The sequence below is a fragment of the Nannospalax galili genome, unplaced genomic scaffold (assembly GCF_000622305.1).
Source record: "Nannospalax galili isolate Female #2095 unplaced genomic scaffold, S.galili_v1.0 scaffold892, whole genome shotgun sequence".
NCBI classification, from domain to species: domain Eukaryota; kingdom Metazoa; phylum Chordata; class Mammalia; order Rodentia; family Spalacidae; genus Nannospalax; species Nannospalax galili.
In genome coordinates, this window is record NW_008333311.1 from 292,444 (window position 1) to 318,049 (window position 25,606).

Below are 25,606 nucleotides of genomic sequence, written 5' to 3' on the forward strand. Positions count from 1 at the left end.
ATGACACACAGTAATTAAAAATACCAGACTGGTGGAACTAACCTTCTTGGGTGTTTAACAGACATACTTTGAGGTCTACAATAATTTGGTCAGAGGGAAATAAAGGACAATTTTTTGCTCCTTGCCCTCCTAGGTCTACTATTTCCAGGGGACTATGAGCATTTCTCAGAATATCCTATCATGGTAGTGGGTCACCTGTCCTCTTGATCAAGGAGGCCAAGGAGACCCCACCAGATGGACTTGAACCAGTGTCCTGTCTATAAAGAGGAGGGTCAACAGAGAGGAATAATTTCCTCCATGCTTCCAAGCAAAGCCAATCATGGTCAAGCAGGACCTTTGACTTATCTTCACATAGGCAGAACTGGTAAAAGAAAGGAGCCAGGGGCTCCTCCCAATCCCATGTGACCCCTGAGGAACAGATTATCAAATGACCTTAAGAGTAAAAATAAATCAGTTTATCTGGACCAACTGTATGACCTTAAACTCCCAAAAGGAAAGTATAACCAAAGATTAAATGGGCCAACACAACTTCATATGAGTCCATAAGGATAGCTAAAGGCTACATAACAAACAACAATGCCAAACAAGTGATACCTTCTTTTGAGTTGTTGGCCAGGGGGGCCAAAGGAACTCCCAGATAGTAACCCAGCATAGAACTTGGAAAATGAACAGCAGACCCCAATCTTATCCAAAGGAATATAGACAGCTGTTTACCACCAGATGAGGAACAGCTGACCCCCCTAAAACAAAGATCTCTAGATAGGCTGACTAGATTCACCAGAAGGGCATGTAGTGGGGAATGGCTGGGGGTGCCGACATCAGAGCAGACAGTAGCAGGGATATCAAAGTATAAGGATTATAGTAGGGGGAGGGAAGCTATGGGAGGGTGCTACCTGGGAAGTGGGTGTATAAATAAATTAAAAAAAGAAAAAATAATAATTCTTCAAAGCATACGAAATTACTCCTTAATAATTAGTAAATTTCAAAAGCATTACCACTCACATCTACCTGATGACTTTATATCCATGATGTGATGCCAAGGAGCTCAGAAAGCAACCGACTGTGACTAGTAATAATCAGATATATAGAGATTAGAAATGCAAGTGCACCTTAGTGTCAATTGTATTAAAAATGAATTTTTCTGTATGAAACTCTATTTTAATAATGAAATGGAGATCATTTTTAAAGTTTAAAACCTCTTTTAATTTTATGTCTTATAGGGTTTATACAGAGTACAATATTGTATAATTGTATTAATTCAACTGTAAACCTAAAAATTTCCATCCAGTTTTGAAAGAGATGCATCTTAGCTCTATAAATTGTTATTAAATGTGTCAATGCTGTTGTAATGAAATGCTTCTTCTAATTAGATGGTTATTAAATAAATAATTTTAAAAAAATCTTGGTATCCATTTTCAGTGTGTGTATGCCCTGATGAGCAGTAGTGCCTTAAATCTTTGTAAACTACCAAGTATTGTTTTCCACTTACTCCTTCCTCTTCCTGTTCTATACTTAATGGCTATTGGTTTTCCTTTCTGCACCAATGACATTGATTTTTACAATATATTTACAACACACATATATATTTTCTTATAAACAATCAATTGTATGAGAGATGGCAGTGTAAACTATAGTGAGATATCACTTCATATCCACTTGAATGACTACACATTTAACATGTAAGTAATATTGGAATGTCTATGGAAAAACCAGAACCTTCACACACCACTGCTGGGGATGTGAAATGGTGTTCCAGTTTGACAGCAGGCTGACTGTGCCTCAAAAGTGTAAATATAGCTACCACATCCTAGCATTTTCTTTTTTCATACCCCAAAGATTTTAAGCTAGTCTGAAGATGAAACTTATGTACTCATAAGATTATATTAGCATTTTTCACAATATCTAATAAACAGTGGTAGTCCACTCTGAGGAAAGGACTAATGTAGACCATATGTCCAAATACTATATAATACACAGTTGGAAAAGGTTGATGTGTTGATTCATGTTACACTGTGGACAAGCTTTGAAATATGCCAAATGAAGGAACCAAATCACAAAAGATAACAGTGCACAAATATATTAATATGAACATTTTCAGAATAGGCTATTTTTTTAGAGATATGAGATGTGGAAGTGATTGTCAAGGGCAAAGAGATAGAGGGAGGGTGATTGCTGCTCATGGGTATGGGTTGTTTGGGGAGGAGATAATAAAAATGTTCTAAACTTGATTGTCATGATGATGACTGTCCAGCTCTGAATGGTGTGCAAGTTATTTGTCAATAAGTGATACTTACTGAAAGATACAGAGAATTATCTCATTTGAGGAGTAATACCTTATATTCATATTTATATAAAACAGAAAATAACAAAAAAATCAAGAAATTAAGCCCTTAGAAGTCCTACCATTGTCTTTTTGCCATGTTCACACCATGGGTGTCTATCTCTTCAGAAGATGGGACATTTGACATGCTTGCAGCCAATAGACTATGATAAAGGTAATACGATGTGACACTTCCTGGCTTACATTTTATGGTAAAGATAATAACGTGTCACTCCAGTAAATTTATTGTTTTATATAAGACTTCGTACTTTTCACTTTCTTCTTGGTCTGGAGAAAGTAAAAGTCAACTTCTCAACTATCGAGACAGAGAGCCACACGATAAGAAGCTGAGGCAGATTTTAAGGGTCAGAGGGATAGACGACCACAAGGAAACAGAGTCTTCCAGACAGTTATTTACTTAAATGAACTTACAGCAATGATGACACCATGAATAAATCCCATAGAAGTGCAAATCAGACAAAATTTCAACATAAACATAAGGGAGTGGGTAAGAATTCCCAGCCCAAACTAAGGAACTTAAGGCAATTATCCACTGCTGGGAACGGGAAAGACAGTGTCTTATGGGGATGGAACTCTTGGAAGGCCCAGTGGATGAGCCCACACTGAGGGTATCTGGGGACATTGGATTCTATAGGCAGTATTTTATATATATGTGAAAGCACATCAAGTTGCATGGTGCGCTGTGGGAGGTATGGAGAGGGGAATTGACCTAAGTACTATCAAACAATATTGTACGAAAGTCACAAAATTTCAATTAAAAATTCAGTTAAAAAAAAGAGAAACTGCAGGTAGGCTGTGTATGCACAGGGCATCAGACCTAGGAGTCCTGAATTGCTCTAACTAGAGTCATCTGACAATGAACTCTGCCTCATTTCCATTTCTAGATAAGAACTCAATGCTATTGACTGACTGATGGCCATTTGCAGAGATCTTAAGTAAAGAATCCACCAAACCTACTTGGACTCCCGAGTCACATAAATTGAGACATGACCCAAGTATAAATATGCTGTGTGATTTACAAGCAGTACTGAATTCAGATCAGTGAATGCTCTCTTCCCTGGCATTTCAACCCATTGCCAACAGCACCCAATACCTACGTTTCTAACACGTTTGAAACTGTTTCATCTATATAATTGGAATCATCAAAACATATTTTTTAAACTTGTTTCCAAAGCTAACAAAGTAGTTATGAGTCACTTTTCCAAGAACAAATACTGTACTTGTTTTTTTCTCATTTTAAAAAATATTTTATTTGTAATTTTTTTTCAAAGAATACAATTTTTTTTCATTACAACAGCATTGATATATTCAATAACAATTTTCTAAGCTAAGATGCATACTTTTACTCTTAATTCAGGCTTCTGAAAAATGAGTTCCTCAAGGTCATTAATGATATCTTGTTTGATCATTCTAATTAGCAAGCCTCATTAGTATGAATGAAAAAAACAAGTCATGTTATAGAACTATATCCTCCCCATTTCTCACTCCATCCTGTTGGTAGAGTCTGTGTGTTTGGCTCTACTGGCTTTTTTGCTCTTGCCTCCCACAGTCATGCAGTGCCTGAGGATCAGAATGCCCTTGGGTTTGGGTTGCCTTTGTTCTGTGCCATATTTAGAGGCTATTTACTATTATGGTCTAAGCTATTTTAAATATTGTAGAATTTCACTTTCCTCAAGTACATAGTAATTTTTAAAAGAAAGAAAAGGAAATGAAAGAAAGAGGCTCATGAGGTTTCTTGGTTTGTTTTCAGACTTTTAGCTTCTATTGTTTCACATTTGTCACACATGGACATCTGCTGCACTGATGCTACATTTTCAGTTAATCCATGATAGTTCTGTAAATAGAGCACTTTAAAAAAAGAACATGGGCTATTACAACTTCTTTATTTGAGAAAATAATGAGTAAATGTATCCTCGTACCATGGCATGAGACCAATCTGTTTGTGTAGAAAAAGGTAGATAAAAGCCAGGCATGGTGGCACAGGCCTTTAATCCCAGCACTCATGAGGTAGAGGCAGGTGGATCTCTGTGAGTTCGAGGCCAGCCTGGCCTACATAGAGAGTTCCAGGACAGCTGGGGCTACAGAGAGACCCTGTCTCAAAAAGACGCACTTACCTACATGCAGGCAATACACTCCTACACATAAAAATAAAATAAAAAATAGGGTAGATAAGTTCCTGGAACTTGATTCCAGGTCTTACATCCTACCATGCCAACTCATATCTTGAACCAATGTGTTCTTTCCTTAAGGAGACAGATAAAGTGTGCAAGTAGTCCAGTGCATTCTGTGATATGCAGAGCGAAATAAGAGGGAACCCTGAAGCAAAGGAAAGATGAAAGACAACATCCCATATACTGAAAACAAACGTGGAGGTGCTATACAACTTTTACACAAAAGCAAAATGTGAATAAAAAACTGAAAGCTGCTACACCAAGAGTGAGTTCTTCACTCTGCTAATCATGATGATGTGCTTCCTTACATGTGTACATAATTAAATGAAGTGATCAGGATGATGTAATAGATCTGTACGCTGATTTGAAATCATAAAAAACTTGTGCGTAGATAAGTTGTTCCTTTCAGGAATCTATGCATGTGTTTGTTGTATGTTTGTCACATGTGTGCATGTTCATGTGTGTGGAAGCAGGAAGACCACCTAAGGTGTCATTTGCAGAGCTTTTAATCTCCCCTTTTGACACAAGGCATCTCATCAGTGAATCCTTCTACTTCAACTCCCCAAGCTTAGAATTTAAAGCTCCCCTCAAACTTGATATTTTTAAGTGAGATATGGTGCTAGAACTCAGGTCTTTACATTTACAAAGCAGGTACTTTACCAATTACATGTAATTTAATTATTTAATTTTTAATGCCATTAAGTTGAAAACTATGTTTATTCACATAAATTTAATTATTTTGGAAACCATAACAAAAGTCTAAAAAATAATAGCAGTTTCGTTTTGTAGGGACTACCTCAGTTTCCTCGATTAAAAACTTACTCCTGGGCTGGGTGTGATGTTGTACACCTTTAACCTCAGCTCTTGGGAGGCAGCAGGGCATCATAGCGTAGACAGCCATTGTTATTTGGAGCTAAGTTACATCTTTCTTTGTATTTACCCAAAATTCTCAACTACCAATCCTCAAAGGTTGTATTTTCAATGTTTAAAATAACTCACAGGAATATATATATATATTCTTATTTTAAAGGATGGTTTTAATGTCATTACAATATTTTATTTATTATTTTTATTTTATGTGAACACATGAGTGTGTTGCCTGCATGTGTGTAAGTGCACCATGTTATACAATGTTCACCGTTGTCAGTAAAATGTGTTGATCTCCCCTGGAACTGGGTAATGGATGGTTGTTAGCTGCTATGTGTGTTCTTGGATGTGAGCCATGGTCCTCTGCAGGAGCAGCCAGTGCTCTTAACTACCGAGTCATGTTTCCAGCTCTAGAATGTTTTATATTAGTTGTAACATGACTTTCCCTCAGGCTCTGTGAGTCAACCAGATAATCTCATTGGTTCTCTAAGTTGGACATTCACCAAATTCTACTTTGCTTTGTCATCAGTATACTATCTCGGGTGAGTAGATATTTCTTAGTGCCTTCTCAGGAAAACTTAACACAACTGTGATTAAAAAAATGTACTGTGTAACAACATTGATTACTTTGTCTAGATCTGTATTTGGCTAACTACTTACCTGTGTTCCCCAGGGGTCCTGGTTCCTCCAAGGGGTAGGGCCTGCTGCAGAGAATTCACTGTGGAGAGTTAGCCATGGAAAGAGTGGTGCCATCTGGAACCAGCGCTGCCAACACAAAGGGGGCTCAGCGGCCATACTCACGAACAGAATGACCTGGCACTGGCCCCTGAGGCTTGGTGAAAGCTAGCAGTGACTATGGGCGTGCTGCGGGAGCATTCTTGAATGGAAGGCTCTGAGCCGTGGTGCAGAGCTGAGCAGCGCCGAGCTAAGCGGATGAGAGCCAGGCACTGGATGTTCATTTCTTTGTAAGTCGTGACCCCCCACAACCCCCGATGATGATAATAAATGTACATAAAGATATGCTATATGATTTGCCTGATAGCACGAGACCCAGAGAAAACTCTGGCGACAAACTAACTAGTTACCTAAGTACATAAAAGTTAAAAATTAATTTTTGAAAATTTGTTTTCTTGATGTAGCAGAGGATAGAAAATGGAAAAGGGTCTTAAAAGGTGCATTTCTGGTGATGAGATGCAGAGTCATTAACAAGTGCCTCACTGATTTATGCAATCTTGAATTATTTTTTTTTTAGCCAATCATATTTTCCCTTTTATTTTTTTTAGGGTTTAAATTTTGGAAAAGACTAATTCTGTATAATTTTTTCTCTTAAAGTATTTTGACTCAAAGACTTATTTGTTTTTAATATAGTTCAGAATTCGAAGGAATTGTAACATGTCTATAAAGAGTTATTCATAGGTAGAATTGCAGCATTTATTGGGTGTGTTTTTAAGCTGCTGGTTTGGCGCATGATATTGCTGGTAAATGCAAGTACCATACCATGCACCGCTTTAGTCTAGAGCTCACTATTGTACATTCGTATCTTTACATGCTTTCCAGAACTTCATTTTGAAAGATGGAAACTGTACCCATGAAAGCTTTCCCCTTTTACCTCCTCTATCAACCTTTTGGAAACATCACTCTACTTTCTTTTTCTGAAGTTTGACAATGTCAGATGTTCTGTTAGTGGGCTTAATGTTATTTATACGTCAGGTTGAACAGTGTCTGCATGGTTGATTCATAATGGTATATGTAATGTTTCTCTTCTTTTTCACTGATAATATTCTGTTGTGTGTATGTTTTGTATTTTATGTATTTAAATATCCATTGATAGGCATTGGCTTGTATATTAAACCTGCTTTATTAAGTATGATGGAATAGCTCAGAAAAGCAGTTTTGTCTATCAATTTTAGGAGCTAGACATCAGTATGAATGTTATCTCAGGTTGTTTTTTGTCCACCAACTTCTGTCTTTGGTATGTGGACACTTGCCTGTGCCCCTCAAAAGGCTTGCTCTGGGGAGATGTGCTTCTGATGCAACTCTTTTTTGATGTGGATTACAGTTTTATTCTTGTGCTTTAAAATAGCTCTAGTCTTATTTTCATATCATAATTCTAAATGAGAAGTCACATTGAAGTCTAGAACTCTGAGCTATCGTTTTCAGTTTGCCTAAGTTTTCAAGGCTACCCCCGAGTAAACGACAGATTGTTTTCCACTTTTCTGTATCATATGTAACACTGCTGTGGACATGGTGTACAGGCTTCACTTCAAAATGCTGTTTCCAGTGCCTGTGGGTCTATTCCCAGTACTGAAGGTGCTTAATGTTATGGAGTCATCTCTAACTTTCTGAGGAACCGTGGTACTGTTGTTATGAGAGATTTTTACCATCTTATGATTGGATCAATAGTCATAAGGGCTCCAATTTCTTTCTATTGTTTGTCATATTCCGTTTTTTAACAGTAGCGATGCTAATAAGTATGAAGTGTTTCAATTCCATTACCCCAACAATATATGTTAAACAAATAATTTACTTTAAATTAAATGATAAAAATGATGTCACCATTCAAAGCAAAGAGAGATAATTATTGGGGGTTAAAACATAGGGCTTGCCAAGCAGGTGCAAGGCCCTGATATGGATCCATAGACGCAGAAAGTAAAAAAAAAAAAAAAAAAAAGGTGAATGTTTTATGCTACTAACTATGGATTGTGATCCATTAGTCAGTGCAGATTGTGAATTTAATACATAGTGTTCGGTGAAACGGACTCATGTTTGGAGAACATCAATTAATAGATGCAATAATTATTTTTATTTTAATATGGTTTACCAATAAGTTTTGCTGGTCCCTAGCAGCCTTAATTTCTTTTCTGTTGCTGGGAGATAAAATACCCTAACAAAAGCAACTTAAGGAAGAACAAATTTATTTGGCTTGTAATTTCAGGTTACAGTTCATTATGACATGGAAGTCAGTGTCAGAAGGTTGAAAGAAAATGTCACAGTGCTCCCACATTCAAAGGGTGAAGTGTTTGAGGGAGGAAAATGGAGGGGAGGATATGGTAGTATTTCATTGTATATTTGACATTCTCAAAATAAAGAAAATTTATAATTAAAAATTAAATTAAAATTTTTAAATTCAGAAAGTAAAAGAAAATTCAATAAGTCATTTGCTGAGAATGCTGGCACACATATATTATGTTGGAAAGAGCAGCGAGCAGTGAATTAAAGCAGGCATGGCAGTGCTCAGCTGCCTCTCGATCTTCACAGCCTGCTCAGGGAATGACCCCACCCTCAATAACAATTGAGTTTCCTCACAACAATAAATCAAGCTAATCTTTCTCAGGCATTCCCATAGCTAAGCTTAATCTGTCTCTCACATGCAGGTGGAGAGGCCTGCCTCCTGGATGTCATGTTGGCGTGCTAATGGTCACACTAACTTACCTTATTTGTATTAAGACAGAAGTATAACTGCTAAGTGCATCTAAAACTGGCCATATACACTAATTATACTAAGCAAACATTCATTTATTTAGACTTCTGAGATTTTGAATTCTAATCAAGTACAATAGATATGCTAACATGTCAAGTCATGTCTTTCCTTATAGTCTACATTTATAAATAAAATATAAATTTATAAAAATTACAAAAATTATAGTTCATAACATTTTTTTTCTCATAATTCAGGTATTGAAAGCTTGGGCCCCAGATTATTGAAACCGGTTAGGAACTGGAGCCTGGTAGAAGAAAATAAGGTCATTGAAGGGAATGCTGGACCCTGGCCCTTTTCTGTTTCTTTCATTTCCTTTCAGCCACCATGACTAAGGCAACTTATTCTGCCAGGTCCTTTTGCCATGATGTATTAAATCTTCCCAGGCCTAAGAGCAACAGTGTTAAAAAAAAAATACAGACTGAAACCTTCAAAACTGTGAGACTAAATAAACCTGTTATTTTCTGAAGTTAGCACTGTGATTTGAATCTGAAATGCGCCCCCCAACCCCAAAAGTTGCTCTCCAGCTCATGGTGTTGTTTTGGCAAGTTATGCAGACTTAGGTGGTGAGCCTTCAATGACAGAGGTATATAGTCATAGACAAGCCCTAGTTCCAGTCCCTCATTCTCCCTCATTGTTGATCCATCAAGATAAGAAGAAATCTATTAACCATTTCTGTTGCCTTGAAGTCCACCATACCTTTCTTTCTATCATGGACTGAGGCCATGAGCCAATGTAAATTCTTCTCCTCATAAGTTCCTTCTGTCAGGTGTTTTTTTTATCACAGTGATGAAAAAGTTAACATATAATTCTGCAAGCCATCTTATTATAGTAATGGAAAGTTAACTAGCATGTTAAGAATGGAGCATGCACCATATAACCACATTAACACATAAATGTGCTGATAGGTTTAACAGAAAATTTCATTATGGTATAGTTTAAAATATATGTCAAAGTACTGTATTTTCTGGCATTTCAGCATATTTTAGTTTGTTAATAATATGATAAATTTTGTGAAATGTTCAATTATCTTTCTCCAAATGGTAATATAGTTACCTGCTAATATCTTTTTGAGAAAAAATAATTTAGGCTAGGACTGCAGGAGTTTGATTTTTTAATAAAGTATTTGTATTGTAAAGATAGTAAAATGATGGGCCTGGAGAGGTGGCTCAGACAGCCTCTCTGCCCTTCTCGGGCATTGCATGACACGGGTGCACTTACTTACATACAGGCAATACACGCATACACATAAAATAAAAGAGTAAATAAAATATTTTTTTAAAAAATAGTAAAAGGTGAGGTGGCATCAAATGAGAATTTTCATGTTTGCTTACATTCATTTACCATGCATGCTACCTCATTTTTATCTCTTCATTTTTCTCTGTGAGTTTGTATTTGCCTGTGAGATTGTGGGAAGAATAAGTTAATAGTACAATTAACTTTGTTATTTCATTTCATTATTAAATGTCAGACTTAGAGGATTTGAACAGAAGTCATTGTCTGACAGTCTGTTAACAGCTTCACTTCATAAATGCTCCAACTTCCAAGTAGCCTTTATGAGTTGTTTTAGATTGTAGTTTTTTTTTCTACACAATGAATCCAGTGTTCCATATTATAGAACAATATTCAAGGCCTGCTTCAAGATGAAGTATGTTTTCCATGAATAAATATAAATTTCCACAGTAATTAAGATTATTGAAGTATTTTTTTTCTTTGCAAATTTTTTCTATAAAATCTTAACTAAAATAAAGGCAGAAAACATTGTGGCCAATTAAGAAAAGCAAAGTTTGAATAATACTTGACTATATACAGTAAAGTATCAAATAAAGTCAGATATGCTATTAAAAGGAACTGGCATGAATTTTAGACAAATTGTTTTAATTTTAATAAAAGTCTTTTGTAGTACACTGTATTCTTACAATAGAGCCATTGAATAAAAAATAATCGTGGACTAGGAAGATAGTTCAGTTGGGAAATTGCTTGTTCATCAAACCTGAGAACCTGAAACTGATCCCCAGTATCACTATAAAAAAGCCAGGAATGGCACTTTAAAGTCAGTGCTGGAGAGACAGACAGGCAGATCTCTGCTGCTCTTTGTGAGTTCCAGGCCATTGAGAGATCCTGTCTCAAAAATAAAACAAAGCAAAACAAAAAAAAACAAACAAATAAAAACAAAAGAAAACAAAGCAAATGAAATATCCTTAGGAATAGAACTCAATGCTGATCTACGATCTCTACTCTCATTTACACCCATGCACAGGTACAGGAACAATGCGTGCTCGTGCACACACACACACACACACACACACACGCACACACACACATATGCAAATGAGCATTGATTATGTCTTTGGGGAATAGGAATTCTTCATAGTAGAAACTAGCCTTTGTTTACATGAAGTGATATTAACAGTGTGTGATAGAAAGAAACTCACCATTTCAGGTAAAAGGTTTCAAAAAAAAAAAAAAAAAGCAAAGCAGTATAGAGTGTCAGAGGAGAATCTGCCATTACATATTAGAGGAAGTTATTAATGACCTTAGTCATTAATGACCTGGTTTATGTGGTCTAATTTGCCAGGACTTGAGAAGAACATGAAGCAGAAAAATCTCGATAGTGAAATTTAGAGAAAATAGCTTGCATATGAAAATAAGAACTAGAACAATGTTCAGGAGCCATGCTGAGTTGGCGTGGATAACCTATGTGAATCAACATTTCCTCATCAACAGTAGAGTACATATAAGGACACACGGTCATCAAAACAAGCCAGGACTTTTAGGAAATCAAGTATAAATCTAAGACTGTATCAAGTCACTGACATTGCTTTTTTTGTTTTCTTTTTTTGTTTTGTTTTGTTTTTGTTTGTTTTTATAGGCTCTACTTAACAATCAATTTAGTTACACATGGTTACCTAATTTTTATGTCCTACAGATTACTCGCTTTTAGTTAAAAATATGTGTTTTTTTAATGTACAATTATAGATAGATCAAATATAGTTTAAAATATAAAACTATAAAAGTATTGCATGGGCTCAAAAGTGAATTATTAAATTTGCCTATTTTTTTTAGAGAGGATTTCCTTGCAGCCCTAGCTGCTCTGGAACTCATTATGTAGACCAGGATAGATTGGCTCTCAAGAAAACCATCTGCTTCTGCATCCAGAGTGCAGAAATTAAAGGCATGCGCCACCATGCCTTGTTAATTAGTTCATTTCATAAACGGTGGATTCTTAATTTTTATACAATATTTGGTCAATACTGGAACTAACTTAAGAAAAAAATAACATCAATTCTTTATTCTTAGATACTTTACCTTATTAATAGATACTTTTTACTCTCTGGTTTGAGAGCCCATATACTGATTTCTTGGTTAATCCTAAAATACAACCTTATTATGATATTTATATAAATATCACATTCTGGGACATGAGTGGCTATAATTTCAACAGATTTGGGGGAGGTGATTCAACTTATAAGAGTTTATATTGCAACCTTGAGAATTGAAGTGAATAGAAAGATTTAAGAAATTTTCAGGCAGAAAATATTTGAGATATACAAAACATGTTTAAAATAATATTTATATAGTTGTAAAATTTCCTAGTGGTGAATGGCTCCATGCATAACTTTCCTGTTTAAAAGGGATGCAAAAACTTTGGACTCCAGAGCAATTTAAAATTACTTAATTCCCAGCATATATATGATATTGAATTATATGACATGTATAAAACTTTTATATTTATATTCTTCTGGGTTAAAGACATTTCAGTTTTTTAAATGGGGTAATTCATTGAAAGGTCATGACTGATGGAAAACAAAAGAAATCCAAATTGTTACTTTATTAGATTACTTATTTTCTTGGTTATTTGATATGATTTGAAAACAACTATTCTCAGAATTTGTTACATATTGTTTAAGATAGAGATCTTATAGGCAGTTCATTAAACTCATTAATCATGTATTTAGGAATTAATTGACATCTTAAAACATAGAAGCTATTTTTAATCCAAGCAATAGCAGTCATTTATTAATATAGACTTTTTGCTTGATTTTGTATGCGTTAATGAGAGTTCTCAAAAGAAGAAATAACAATGTTATAAAAAGTGTTCAGCATCCTTAGTAATTAGGGAAATGCAAATCAAAACTGTGTTAAGATTTCATCTAATCAAATTGATACTGACTCTAACCACTCCAACAACTGTCAAAATACTTGAAAGCAAATTCTGAATCCATCACTCTAGAGTCCAGCCTTAGAAGACAAAAGAAAAATGAAGAGGAACCCAATAGAGGGATGTTTTGGAAGCTCTCGTCAAGAAATTCCAATGGACTCTCACATGAACATTTGAAAATTGCCCTGTTCTTTTTTCTAGTTCCCTGTCTAGAACTTGTAATGCTAATTACTCTTGCCTTTACTTCTCCTTCACATCTCCTATTCATGATTCAAGGACTTTCTTCTCCCCTTAGAGACAAGAGTTATGCATTTGGGAGTCTTTCAGCTAGACCTACTGAAGTCTTTCATCATGGAAGAAGCAGAGCAGTCTGCCTTCTGATTCCCTATCTGCAATTGGGTAACCACTTCAGAGGATGGTGGGATAAGAATAGGAGGTTGGAATTGGCTTGGCAGTTAGGGTAAAAAGACCCCAAAGAAAAGTAGCCAGCTTCTTGGCTAAAAGTCAAAATGTCCTTGGGTCTCTTAGCAACATACTCTGTTCCAAAGGCCAAATATGTCAAAAGTATTTGGGAGCTCTTATGTAATCCTTAAAAGATTTTAGGGTCACCTCTTCAGAGGGGAGAATGTTAAAGTAGCTAACAGACTTGTAGCAATTGAGCTAGAACTGACCCGGGAACCTCCTCCCTGAAGACTAGCTCTCATGGTATCAGAGGACACTATACAAGCTGCCAATGGAGAACATCAATCAATGGTCCTACCCTGATGTAAAGTCTAATAAACAATGAGAGTCCAAGCAAACTATTGTTATTCATACAGTAGTGGCATTTTTCTCTTAGGTATAATCAGAAGCTGTCTAATTGGGATTAAGACTTGCTCAATGGGAGGGAAATCATGTGTGGTACTATATGCACAGTTTAAACACATGGCTGGAGAGCTCATAGATCCTAGAGAAAAATCTACTTCTGCTGTATTCCTAGACCAACATAATTTCTTACTTTATTCTAAATATACATCACAATATATACAGAGAAGTGTATCTCTGAACACTCATTAAAGAAGCTTATTTTTGCAACAAATGGGAGCTATTACCAAGTTCCAGAACTGCTCAAATGCGCAGAATATGTGTCTGTGAGACTAACCCCAAATAGCACATCTTCAAATCAACCTCTACACATAGGATGAATGCAATTCTCATCAGAGAACTTTCCTTATACAGCAGGTGGTGATTAACACAGAAACCCACAACTAGCCAATGTGCAGAGAACAAGAGGTCACAAGTTGCTTATCTTTGAATAGGACTCATTTCAAACCTCTGCCTGCCAATGCTCAGGGATGATAGTGTAGGATGAGGCAGATCATAGTGTAAGAAAAGAGGGAGTAGAAGACCATATGGTAACAATGTCTTCCAGGCAGCTGAAGCGGTACTCAACGAACTGACAGCAATGGTGACAGCATGGACATGTCCTATGCAACCTCAAACTGGACCAAATCCCTTTGTAGATATGGAGAAATGCATAAGAAATCCCAACTCAGCCTAAGAAACTTTTGGCAATTGATGGTTGCTGGAGGAGGAAGATAATGTCTTACAGGGATAAGACACTTGTTGGGCTGAGTGGATGGACCTACACTGAAGGCTATTTGGAGACACAAATAAAATTTTATAAGCCATCCTATATATGTAAGAGAGGGCATTAAATTGGGCAGGGGGTAGTGGTAAGTGGTGCAGATAGGTGAGGCCATATAAATATCATTTAACTATATTGTATGAAAGTCACAAAAATTCAATCAATAAAAGGAAAATACATTGACTTTTTACGTATTTCATGCAATATGATATTTTAGATTCCCCTTCCCTATCCATACCCCCAATTAAATGTACTCCATCATACACACACACACACACACACACACACACGTGTGTGTGTGTGTGTGTGTGTGTATGTGTGTGACCTTATTTGTATCCTCAAGCGTCCTTCAGTGTGGGTCCTACCAGAAGTCACATCTTTGAAAGGGACTGAATTTCCTCCTCTTATTTTCCAATAGTTCCTCCTGGCAGGTTGGGTTTCTTATGTCTTTGCTGGGATTTATTTTATTTTATTTTATTTTTGATTGCATTTATCTGGTAAGAGTGCATAGTGTCACTATTGCTGTGAGTTGATATAAGTAACATCTAAGCTGTCTGGAAACTCTATTTCCTTGTGGTCCTCCACTACCTCTGGCTCTTATAATCTTTCCACCCCCTCTCCCACAATGGTTACTCAGCCTTGGAAGGTAGAATTTTGATATAGGTATCTTGTTCTGGAATAAGAACTCTGGAGCTTCTTGTTCTCTGCACATTGACAAGTTGTGATTTCTGTGTTAATCAAGGTCTGATGCGTAAGGAAGCTTCTCTGGTGAGAGTTGAGAGATGTAGTAATCTTTGAGTACAACATTATCTGATTAAGAATCAATTTAGTAGTGTAACTCTTTACTAGAAAACTAGTATTAGGCTCTCTTCTATGTCCTGTTCCTGTGTAGGCCTGATATCACTGTCAGGTACCAGATCCATCTTATGAAGCATACCTTAAATCCAAGGAGAAAGTCGTTCATTATTCCCATAATATTCATACAACTATTGTACTTGTAGGTGTATTTGCCAAGCCAGTTGTTGTAGCTCACAGGATTCACAGCTGGATAAGGTTAACCATTATTTTTTTCTTTCTGGTAGCATTCATAGCACTTTCCAGCACTACGAAAGGAGCCAGTAAAGATGCATTTTTTTTTTTAAGGGACAGGATTTCACCCAGGAGCCCAGGGTACCCTGCAACTTACCATAAAATACTGACTGGCTTTGAGACTTTGGCAGTTCTCTGCTTTCGGGGGTGCTAGGGTTACAGATGTGAGTCACCATGCCAATCTTAACTTTTGTAAAAAATATAATGGAGGGGTAGAGAGATGGCTCAGTGGTTAAGAGCATTGTCTGCTCTTGCAGAGGACCCAGGTTTGGTTCCCAGCATCCATTTGGCAGCTAACAACTGTCCATAACTCCAGTTCTAGGGGAATCTGATACCCTCTTCTGACCTCTATGGACATTGCAAGACATGGGTGTACTTATACACATGCAGGCATTATACACATAAACATAAAAAATCAAAAACAATAAATTAATAATAAACCATTAGGATTTATTTTCAAGGAATGCAAACATTTCATTAATCTATTCTAAAGACAAGTATCCTGTGGCTTAAATTTGGGCAGTTAAATCTACACACCTTCATGTCACTGATTTTGTGTAAGGCCTCTCCAAGTTTTCAGAACTTTTTCCAAAGTTTGGCAGTGACAGATATCCCCAGCTGTAGCTGCTCTGGCAGGGCTGTCCTGAGAGGGGTAACAGGCACCCTAATTGGCTGTTTTGTGTTGCTGGAACTTGACTCATTCCTGCTAATTTTCTGAGAACTTTCTTCAGCCCAATTTCTTAAGTGACCTATCTTACATTAATTTCCTTTTCTGTTTATAGCAATCTTTTGTATTACTTACAGATAAGGATTCTTTTTTTTATAAAACATTTGAGCCAAACTTAATTCCTTTAACTCCTCATTCAATTTCTAATCTCAAAGCAACTACAACAACCAACACAACAAAACTGTAAAACTCCTTTCCTCTCTGCTTAGCTCTTTCAAGCATTTGACATAACTCCTCAGTCTCTGTTTCATTTCTTGTGTAACAGTTACAGTCCCTGCAGTTACTCCTAATCAAAGAAGTCTGCTGATGCTCTTAACAATACCAACCAATTGATATTCTTATGTGTTAACAGGAATTTCCCAGTTCTTCTCTGGTGTTTGGTTTTGTTTATTTCTCATTTATCTGTTCTTTTTTCCTCTCAAAAGAATCTTCTTTGTAGCAAAAATCAAATACTAATGCATTTCTTTGGAAGTATTAATTTTTTAAAATACTTGAGTTCCCATTAACTTTGTCCATCTTTATATACTACTTTAATTCACATTTAATTTATCTAGCTGTGGCCTGTGAATTTTCCCCCATAAAGTTGTCTTCCACTAGGTAACAATATCATTTAGTGAGAATAGCATCACATTTTCTGCTGTCACCAAGTTCCAGACTTTACCTAGAAGCATTCTAATTTTTCAGTGCACTCTCTCACATGCATTTTGAAAGCCATTATTCACAAGAGATGGTTACTGACCTTGCTTCTATGAAGCAAAGTGAGTCATCAGGAAGATGTAAATATTCCTTTATTCATTAGCAGGGTCATTCACTGCGGTAGACGCTTGATCTTTGATGAAAGAGAGAACACGGCTTGCATCCCTTTCTTTGATGGAATAAACCAGGGACTTTCTATTAAAGAGCCTATTTATTTTCAGCTATTTCTTAATTGTTCTTCCTTCCAATTTGGAAATATTTGCATCTCAGCTAATGTACTTAGAGTTTTAAAAGTCTGATTCTTTAATTTTATCTCTGTGAGATCTCAAAGAGTTTTTTAAAAAAGAATTGGTTCTATCAAAGACTATGAAAGTGGTTCTATAAAAGACTACACTTGGCTTTAATAACAGTAGTAAATTGTATGGTAGACAAAAGAAGTGATTGAATAAATTACCTTCTCCTGAAGATCATGTTCTTTAGATATGTAAATACATGCTATTGTTTTTATGCTAAAATGCATTTTAGGCTTAAAACATGGAAGTTGGTAACATTAAGAATGGTAAATAAGACGGCTTTCACAAGAGGAAGGACAGAGCTCTGGGGAAAACAACACAGCTATAGGACTCCCTCTCCATGACCTTGAAGCATGTACATGACACTGCTGCCCATCATGTATTCTTGCATGTAGTGCAACAGATGAAATAACAACAGATTCTAAGAAAGCTTTCACTGATCCTAGGTAAAAGACCACCCGAGACCATCTCAAATACAAGGAGTCAGGTATGATCCAGCCAAGGAAATCTACAGCTACATCTTGGAAGCTGTGTCTTCAGATGATCAGACTGATGCTTTGTGGATAAACATCCTTAAAGTTTTAGTTAGGTCATTCCCACTGTAGCAGAAATTAAAGCACCAGGCATTGGTTGACAGGTGTACTAACAAAGGATCTAAATACTCAAAGGACCTAACATCATTATACTATCACTTGCATTGTGGTTTTGATAACCTTTCTTTTTGTGGTGATCAAGGAAGTACACACCCTAAAAATAAGATCCAACCCACCATTATTTGGGACTAAAAAAAAAGGGTCACCTTACATTATGAATATGTCACATACCTGGAACACAAAAGAAACATCAGTTAGGAGAAAAAAAAATTTTTGAAAGAATGAATATGTCAATGAACTCAAATATTATTTCAACATTGTTACTTGAATGAGAAAGACCTACACTAAGACAGGCTGTGTGTTGATGTTCTAAGAGGAGAGAGCCTCAAGAGCTGGATAATGTGGAAAAAGGAGAAAGGCTTCACTGCATGTAGCAGGAAAGATCTTCCTTTGTTCTTCATTCACCACCTCAGCTATATGTCAGTGCCTTGAAGGGAGAATTACATTTGCTTCTCCTGTGGGAACCCCTTTAAGGTTGTATCTGAAGCTTTGCTCTGTCTGCAATGTTCATTAGGAGCCTAAAGTAACCATTTGTCAGAAATACTGTGAGATGGGGCTGGAGAGATGGCTCAGTGGTTAAGAACACTGACTGTTCTTGCAGAAGACCTGGGCTTAAGTCCCAGCACCCACATGGCAGCTAACAACTGTCTGCAACTCCAGTTCCAGGGAATCCTACAGCCTTTTCTGTCCTCCGCAGACATTGCATGGCATGGGTGCACTTACTTACATGCAGGCATAACACTCATAGACATAAAATAAAAACAATAAATTAAAAAAATGAAATACTGTGAGATTCATCGAATACCCTAAAACCCCATCTCAGTTCTAGTTATTAGACATGATCTTAACACCCTAGAGAAATCTCAGCAAGTTCTATTACGTATATAAGGTACACATGCATTCTTTCACTGTGGCACTTAAAAATCCAAATGCCTGGCGTGGTGGTGGTGCACACCTTTAATCCCAGCACTCTCAGGAGGCAGAGCGAGGTGGAACTCTGTGAGTTCAAGGCCAGCCTGGTCTACATAGTGAGTTCCAAGACAGCTGGGCTACAGGGAAACCCTGTTTCAAAAAGACCAAAAAAAAAAAAAAAAAAAAATCCCAAATTTATTTGCTTATATTGGGTGATACTGAAAGAATTAAAAAGTTGTTTTTATTTTCTTTAGCTATGTTTTAATATCTCCTGCTTGCCCTCCAAGCCCTTGTATAGTGATTTGCACATAAAAGATTCAATAAATAATTGCCACATTGATTTTCCAATTATATTGAAATATATGTACCAGGCTAAACTGCTATTTCTACTGAATTGTATTTCCAGTATTGCCTTGAGAACATGGACTACTACTCAAATCACTTTCTGAAACGAACCTGTGTCTATGCATAACAATAGTCCTTAAAGCTTTAAGCTTCTGGTTTGAGGGGTATCTGACAGAATATATATTTTTTATAAATGTTTCCTGAACTTCAAAGAAACAGATAACAAAACTAGGGAAAGACATTTTCTTTGTTTTGCGTAAACCACCACTGAATTTTTAAAAATGCAAAGTTGATGGACCGGATATCTTCCAATGGTGCTCACTCTTATGAGCGATAGCTTCAGACCATGCTTATATCTGCCTAAAATGTTCTATAGAAATCACAAACGAGTTTTATCTTTTCACTTTCCAACATACCTCAAGAATAATGTGCTGATGTAGTAAACTTCATAAAAATTCGATGGAAATCATTGCCAGTAAGAAGTCTAGGCAAGATATTGTGCTTTCTAAAGCTGATATTTACATAAAATATGGTTTGAATTATAGAACAGAAAAGGAAATTAAATGCAATCTAAATTCACAACAGTAGTTAAAACCTGATCACATGTCCTGTGCCAGATAGGAAGTTAATACTTTTACAGATAAGAACACTGAAGGTTTGGATAGAGGAAATTTTCAATGTTTAATAAATTCTAGGGGTTTGAAGTCAAGCCAGTTTGGTAGAGTCGGGATAGAAAAATAGGACTGAACACAAAAGGAGGTGTGCTGTTTTCAGTTCTTGTTCCACAAACACCACCGCTTGTGGTCAACCCTCCCAGGATCCCTATTAAAGCAGGAGAGTCGGCAAGGCTCTGTGTTTCTTTTCTATGGTGTGTGTTAGAGAGCTGCTACATTATATTTAGCTTATATATAACACAATACCTTGAAATTCTTACATTATGTCCAGTTAGGCTTTGCCTTAAATTTATTATACATGTTAAAATCTCTTTCCAATAACATAGAGATAGTTTAAATGAAATCATGCAAAAATTTAACTTATGTTTATTATTTTACTAAGAAATTATGCATATTTTATCAAAATGCTTTCACATTACTTTATTTGCACATCAAATGGTATGTTATTTTTATTTTTCATGTAATAAATCTAAGAATAAACAAATTGAAATATTTAGTTAAATATTTTTGAAGGCAGGATCTTGCTGCGTCTCCCAAGTTGGCCTGGAAATAAGTGCAGTTCTTACTAACTGTAAACTTGTGATTCTCCGGTGTAGCTTCTAAAGTGCTGTGACATATGTGAGGGCCGGCACCCTTAGATTAACATAAACCTCATTTTGATCTCCATGGGATTATTTAGGAATCCCTGAAACAAATGACATTTTGAAAAATGACTTTTAATTGCCCTGTAGTCATTAAAAATGACTTTTAATTGCCCTGTTTGTTATAACTAGCCCTTTCTAAAATTTTCAAATTATGATGTTTTATCTTATAGAATGCTAAACAAGGATAAATTCTTAACTCAATGATGTTTGAAATGGGAAGAGTTAATAATATTTTTTAGATAAACAGGACAATATAGGTTATTTTCACAAGGTATTCCCATAAAAATCAAGGAAATCCCAGGTATTTTCAAGTCTATGCACTTATGTGGTGGGAGATCATCCAGCTCTGCTCATGTTAGATTGTATTATTGTTTGGCTTTGTTCTTTCCTTATATATTTTTGCTTCTTTTCTTACACATAACTTCATTCAAGAATTTTTGGATTAAAAATTTGCCACTCATTTGATTATATAGGTTATCATTTTCCAAAAATATGTATGTATTCCTACACACACACACACACACACACACACATATATAGATAGATATAAATGTGTGTGTGTCAAGATTTTATGGATTTTCAAGAAAAGGACATAGCTAAAAATCACAAGGAGCATTAATTCTAGTGTAACAGACCCCCTTGGATAGGCATCCAAAAACCAATGTTGAGGTAGGTACAACAATGCAAACAGGAGATGAAGAAACAACTTGAATGTGGCTGTGTTTCAAAGTCAAGACTCAGTGACAGAAATCTGTAGTGTATTAAAAAGGAAAATATAAACCTTCAAAGATTTGGATCTAGTTTCATTTTTAATCCAGAGAACAAAACCTGGAGACAATACTGACCCCCTGAAGATTATGTCTTTATTCTCTACCAATTAGGAGATTAAGATGTTAAAAGTCTAATTTCAGATTGAAAGTTTTTAATTTGGGTGCTAGCGAGATGGCTCAGTGACTAAGAGTGCTGGCTGTTCTTGTAGAGGACCCGGGTTCAAATTCCAGCATCCACATGGTGGCTAACAACCATTTATAACTCCAGTTGTTTCAGGGGATCTGACATGCTCTTCTGTCCTCCATGGGTGCTGCAGGATGTGGGTGTACTCACACGCCTGCAGGCATAGCACTCATACACATAAAATAAATATCAATAATTTAAAATTTTATAAAAAATATAAATATGGTGTTATAAATATTGCATATAATAGGGATATTTGTATGTAAGATTAGAATTTCTAGTGACAAGATTTGAAATGAAATTATCATATAAAACAAATAAGAAATTATGACACTAAATTTGGAATTATTAAACTATAATCCCAACAGTGGGGCATGGTGGCACATTCCTTTATTCCTAGCACTAAGGATGCAGAAGCAGGCAGATCTTTGTGAGATTCAGGTTAGCTTGGACTACATAGCAAGTTCCAAACCAGGTGGGGCTATAGGGAGATCCTTCCTTAGGTAAAGTAATATTGAATTATTTAGTAAATATTCAGAAGTATTATCAACTTATTTTGCATGTAAATTATACAATAAAACTTAAATATAAACATGCACAATTAAATGTCTTTTGAAACAACAGAAAATATATGTATTCATTTCTGAGACTATTTATACATGTAGAACTCATGTTTTCCTATTTCAAATATTTCCTAAAATATATTTCGGTTTATTTAACTTATTACACAGGAAAGAGTCTATGTAAAGGAAATTTTCTACTCCTTGAAAAGTGTAACAAAAGTTTTATTAGTGCTATTGTTGAACTGGCTCATAATGCTGCTGGCTAACAAAGGTAAGGTACTGAGCAAGCATTGAAGGCTATGAAAGCTATATTTGTGTGTGATTCAAGAAGAAGGATTTGGATCATTTCAGATAAGCTTTGAGTAACACGTGTGATCTTTTTCTTCTGTGTAATTGAAATGATCTGAAAACTTATCAAGGGTAGTTCATCAAAAATACATCCTTTCTTAGTCATGATACTTTAGTGACATTGAATATAGCTGGTTAACAAAAATATGAGAGCAAATTATTTAATACTCCACAATCTCTTGCATTCATAACATAAAGCAGCAACATATATATTTTGATTGATTCATAAGTCATATGGTAGATCATATGGCTAGAAATTGATTCCATTTTCTTATAATTTATTCTTCCTAATGCATATTTTCATGACCTCCTCTGCCCTAGGTATCACACTAAGGCATGAAGGCAAAATTTGGTGAAGATATGCTTTTTGCTCATAAAAAGTTGTAATTCACAAAGATTCTGAGCTATGTAAATTAAATACTCTAAAAATGTGATATTTATTACTGCCTAGAGAAAAAAATTAAATATGCATGACTTTATGCTATGTTTGTACATTTGGGGAAGGGCTTTTTCACATAAATAGAACTTTAGGCTTTCGTTCTTGATGTCTCACACAAATAGCTGGATTGTATTCCTGAGGGACAGTGATAATTACTCTCTTTAAAAAATGCCCTAGAACATCAGTGTAGATAACAATATTAATACAAGTGAATATTTATTTTTAAAAATGATGCAAATCTTCTCATAATTTAAAAAGCTGGACTCTAGCTACTATGCAAGGACAATTTGTGTAGCAAATCGCATAATTATGAAGCATAAAGCTGTATGACGCATTTGTTTTAGCCTTTTGATTCAGATCAGGAGCACCCTTTCATTAAATGTAGACCACATTTTCAGATTCATTAATTTTACCTTTAATGGAAATATGAATAAATACTATTTTTCATTAAATTCTAGGCATCTTAAATATTACCTCTTTTTTGTGCTATGCTGATAAAGATTGCCTGTAAAATATTAAGCATATTTTTATATAGCAGATGCTGTGATAAGCAATATGAAACTTAATATAAAAGTTTATTCCTTGAAGCAATAAAGATCTTAAAAGGCTCTTTTTCATTGAGGAAATTTTCCTGTGAACTAAAACCACTTAAATACTAGACAAAGTATTATAATCCAGATCTTTCTGACTGTGTTGTATGAGATATTAATACATATTTTCATTATCTCAGATGGTTATTTGGTCATAGAGTTATAGGAGGAAATATATCTAAATAGTATTTTGGTGTTATTAAAACTAAAATGCATATTAAATGAATATTTTAGAAGTAGAAGTAATTTTGCAATAATTGTCAGTTTTATTTTCTAATTACTTAAATCAGTTTTGTACACAACTATAAACTGACACTTGGTTTGTTAATACTTTGTTGCAGAAATCACATTATTTATAAAATGTATGAATATTTAGGGGTTACACTAAGAAATACTATGGGCTGGAGAGATGGCTCAGTGGTTAGGAGCACTGACTGCTCTTGCAGAAGGCCCAGGTTCAATTCCCAGTATCCACACAGTGGCTACTAACAGTCCTTAACTCTAGTTCCAGGGTTAACAATTGCCCTCTTCTGACCTCCGTGGCATTGAATGACACAGGTGCACTCACATGCATGCAAACAATACACTCATACACATAAAATAAAAATAACAAAATATTTTTTAAAAAAGAAATATTATAAATGAGATAGTTCATCAACAAAATTAACTTATTTACAACAATTATAGGGAGTTAAAATTCAAGACCAATATGTGAGTGGATGTGTATTTGCTGCCACCACTGTTTCTGCTATATAGATGGTGACTTCATTGTGTTATTGCATAGTGGGAAGTGCATGAATATTTCTGAGTGATCTGTTGTAAAGGTGCTAATCTCATTCATGTAAATGTACTCTAGTCTAACTATCTTGCAGAGGCTCTATCCCTTATGGCCATCATCTTACTGGTTAGAACAGCAACATAAGAACACATTCATCCTACATTTACACTAAAGTACATTCTATGCTCATATATTTTATTTGCAGTTGCATTTAACTTAAAACAGTTACTGTAATAACAATTAATTAATTTAATAACTTAATAACTAAATAATAATTGATTAATTAATTGCATTTAACTTAAAACAGTTACTTTAATAACTGTTTTTTCTTATAATAGCCTATGAGTTAAAAAATGTAAATGGCTATACCCTTAATTAAAATACAAATAAAAAGCAAATGAAGACCAGAAAGAACTAAACACAAATGGCTGGGAAGCTGTGAGGTGGGTAACAAGTGATTATTCAGGTAACATTAACTAGATTCATTTTAATATTTATGAGTGGCACATATTTCCAGAATTTGCATGTATATTTTATATACATATATTATATATGTATATAAATATGTCATTAATTAAAGGATTCAGCAGTCAGCTAATTAACCATAAGAGGCAAATACTCTTTATCTTAAACTTTTAAAATCTGTTTATATTAAATAAACTACACATGTTCTCCTTAAGGCACTGTTATCTATTTTTCAGTGTTTTAATTTCATTCTATTCTGTTAGAAGAAATCTCAATGATATATATGGCTTTTTCTTCCATGCATACCATGAACGTTCATGTTCGTCTTAGAGCAGAGGATACCTTGGGCATGTAACTAGGTGTATTCGTAACTTTTCCATTTCTGTGAGTCAAACACTTATCAATGCAACTCATAAAAGGAATAGTTTATTTGAGCTTACGTTTCAGGGGTAAGGGTCAACAATGGCTGGGGAGGGATGGCAGAAGGAGGTAGTTGGTGCAGAAAGTCAAGCAATCACATCTTCCGGCAGGCACAGGAAGAAGAGGTGATTGGAGTATCTGGCAAGGCTTAGGAACTCTCAAAGTCCATCCCCAGAGATATGCTTCCTCTAACATAGCTGCACTCCAGAACCCTCCCCAAACAGAGCCACCAACAGAGGAAAAAAAAAATGTCTAAATACTTGGAATCAAGGGGGACAATTTCATTCAAACCACAAGACCAGGTAATGTGTCTCTTAACGCTGTAGTATAAGCAGTGTTGTGGGGAGATCACAGGACCCTCACCTGGAAT

At 35.5% G+C, this 25,606-nt stretch overlaps 1 protein-coding gene across 1 annotated transcript in view; it reads right to left on the reverse strand.

Annotated features, from left to right (window-relative positions):
• The window catches only part of Znf804a (zinc finger protein 804A), a 313,091-nt gene that overhangs the window by 147,384 nt on the left and 140,101 nt on the right, over positions 1-25,606 (reverse strand). The window lies entirely within an intron of this gene.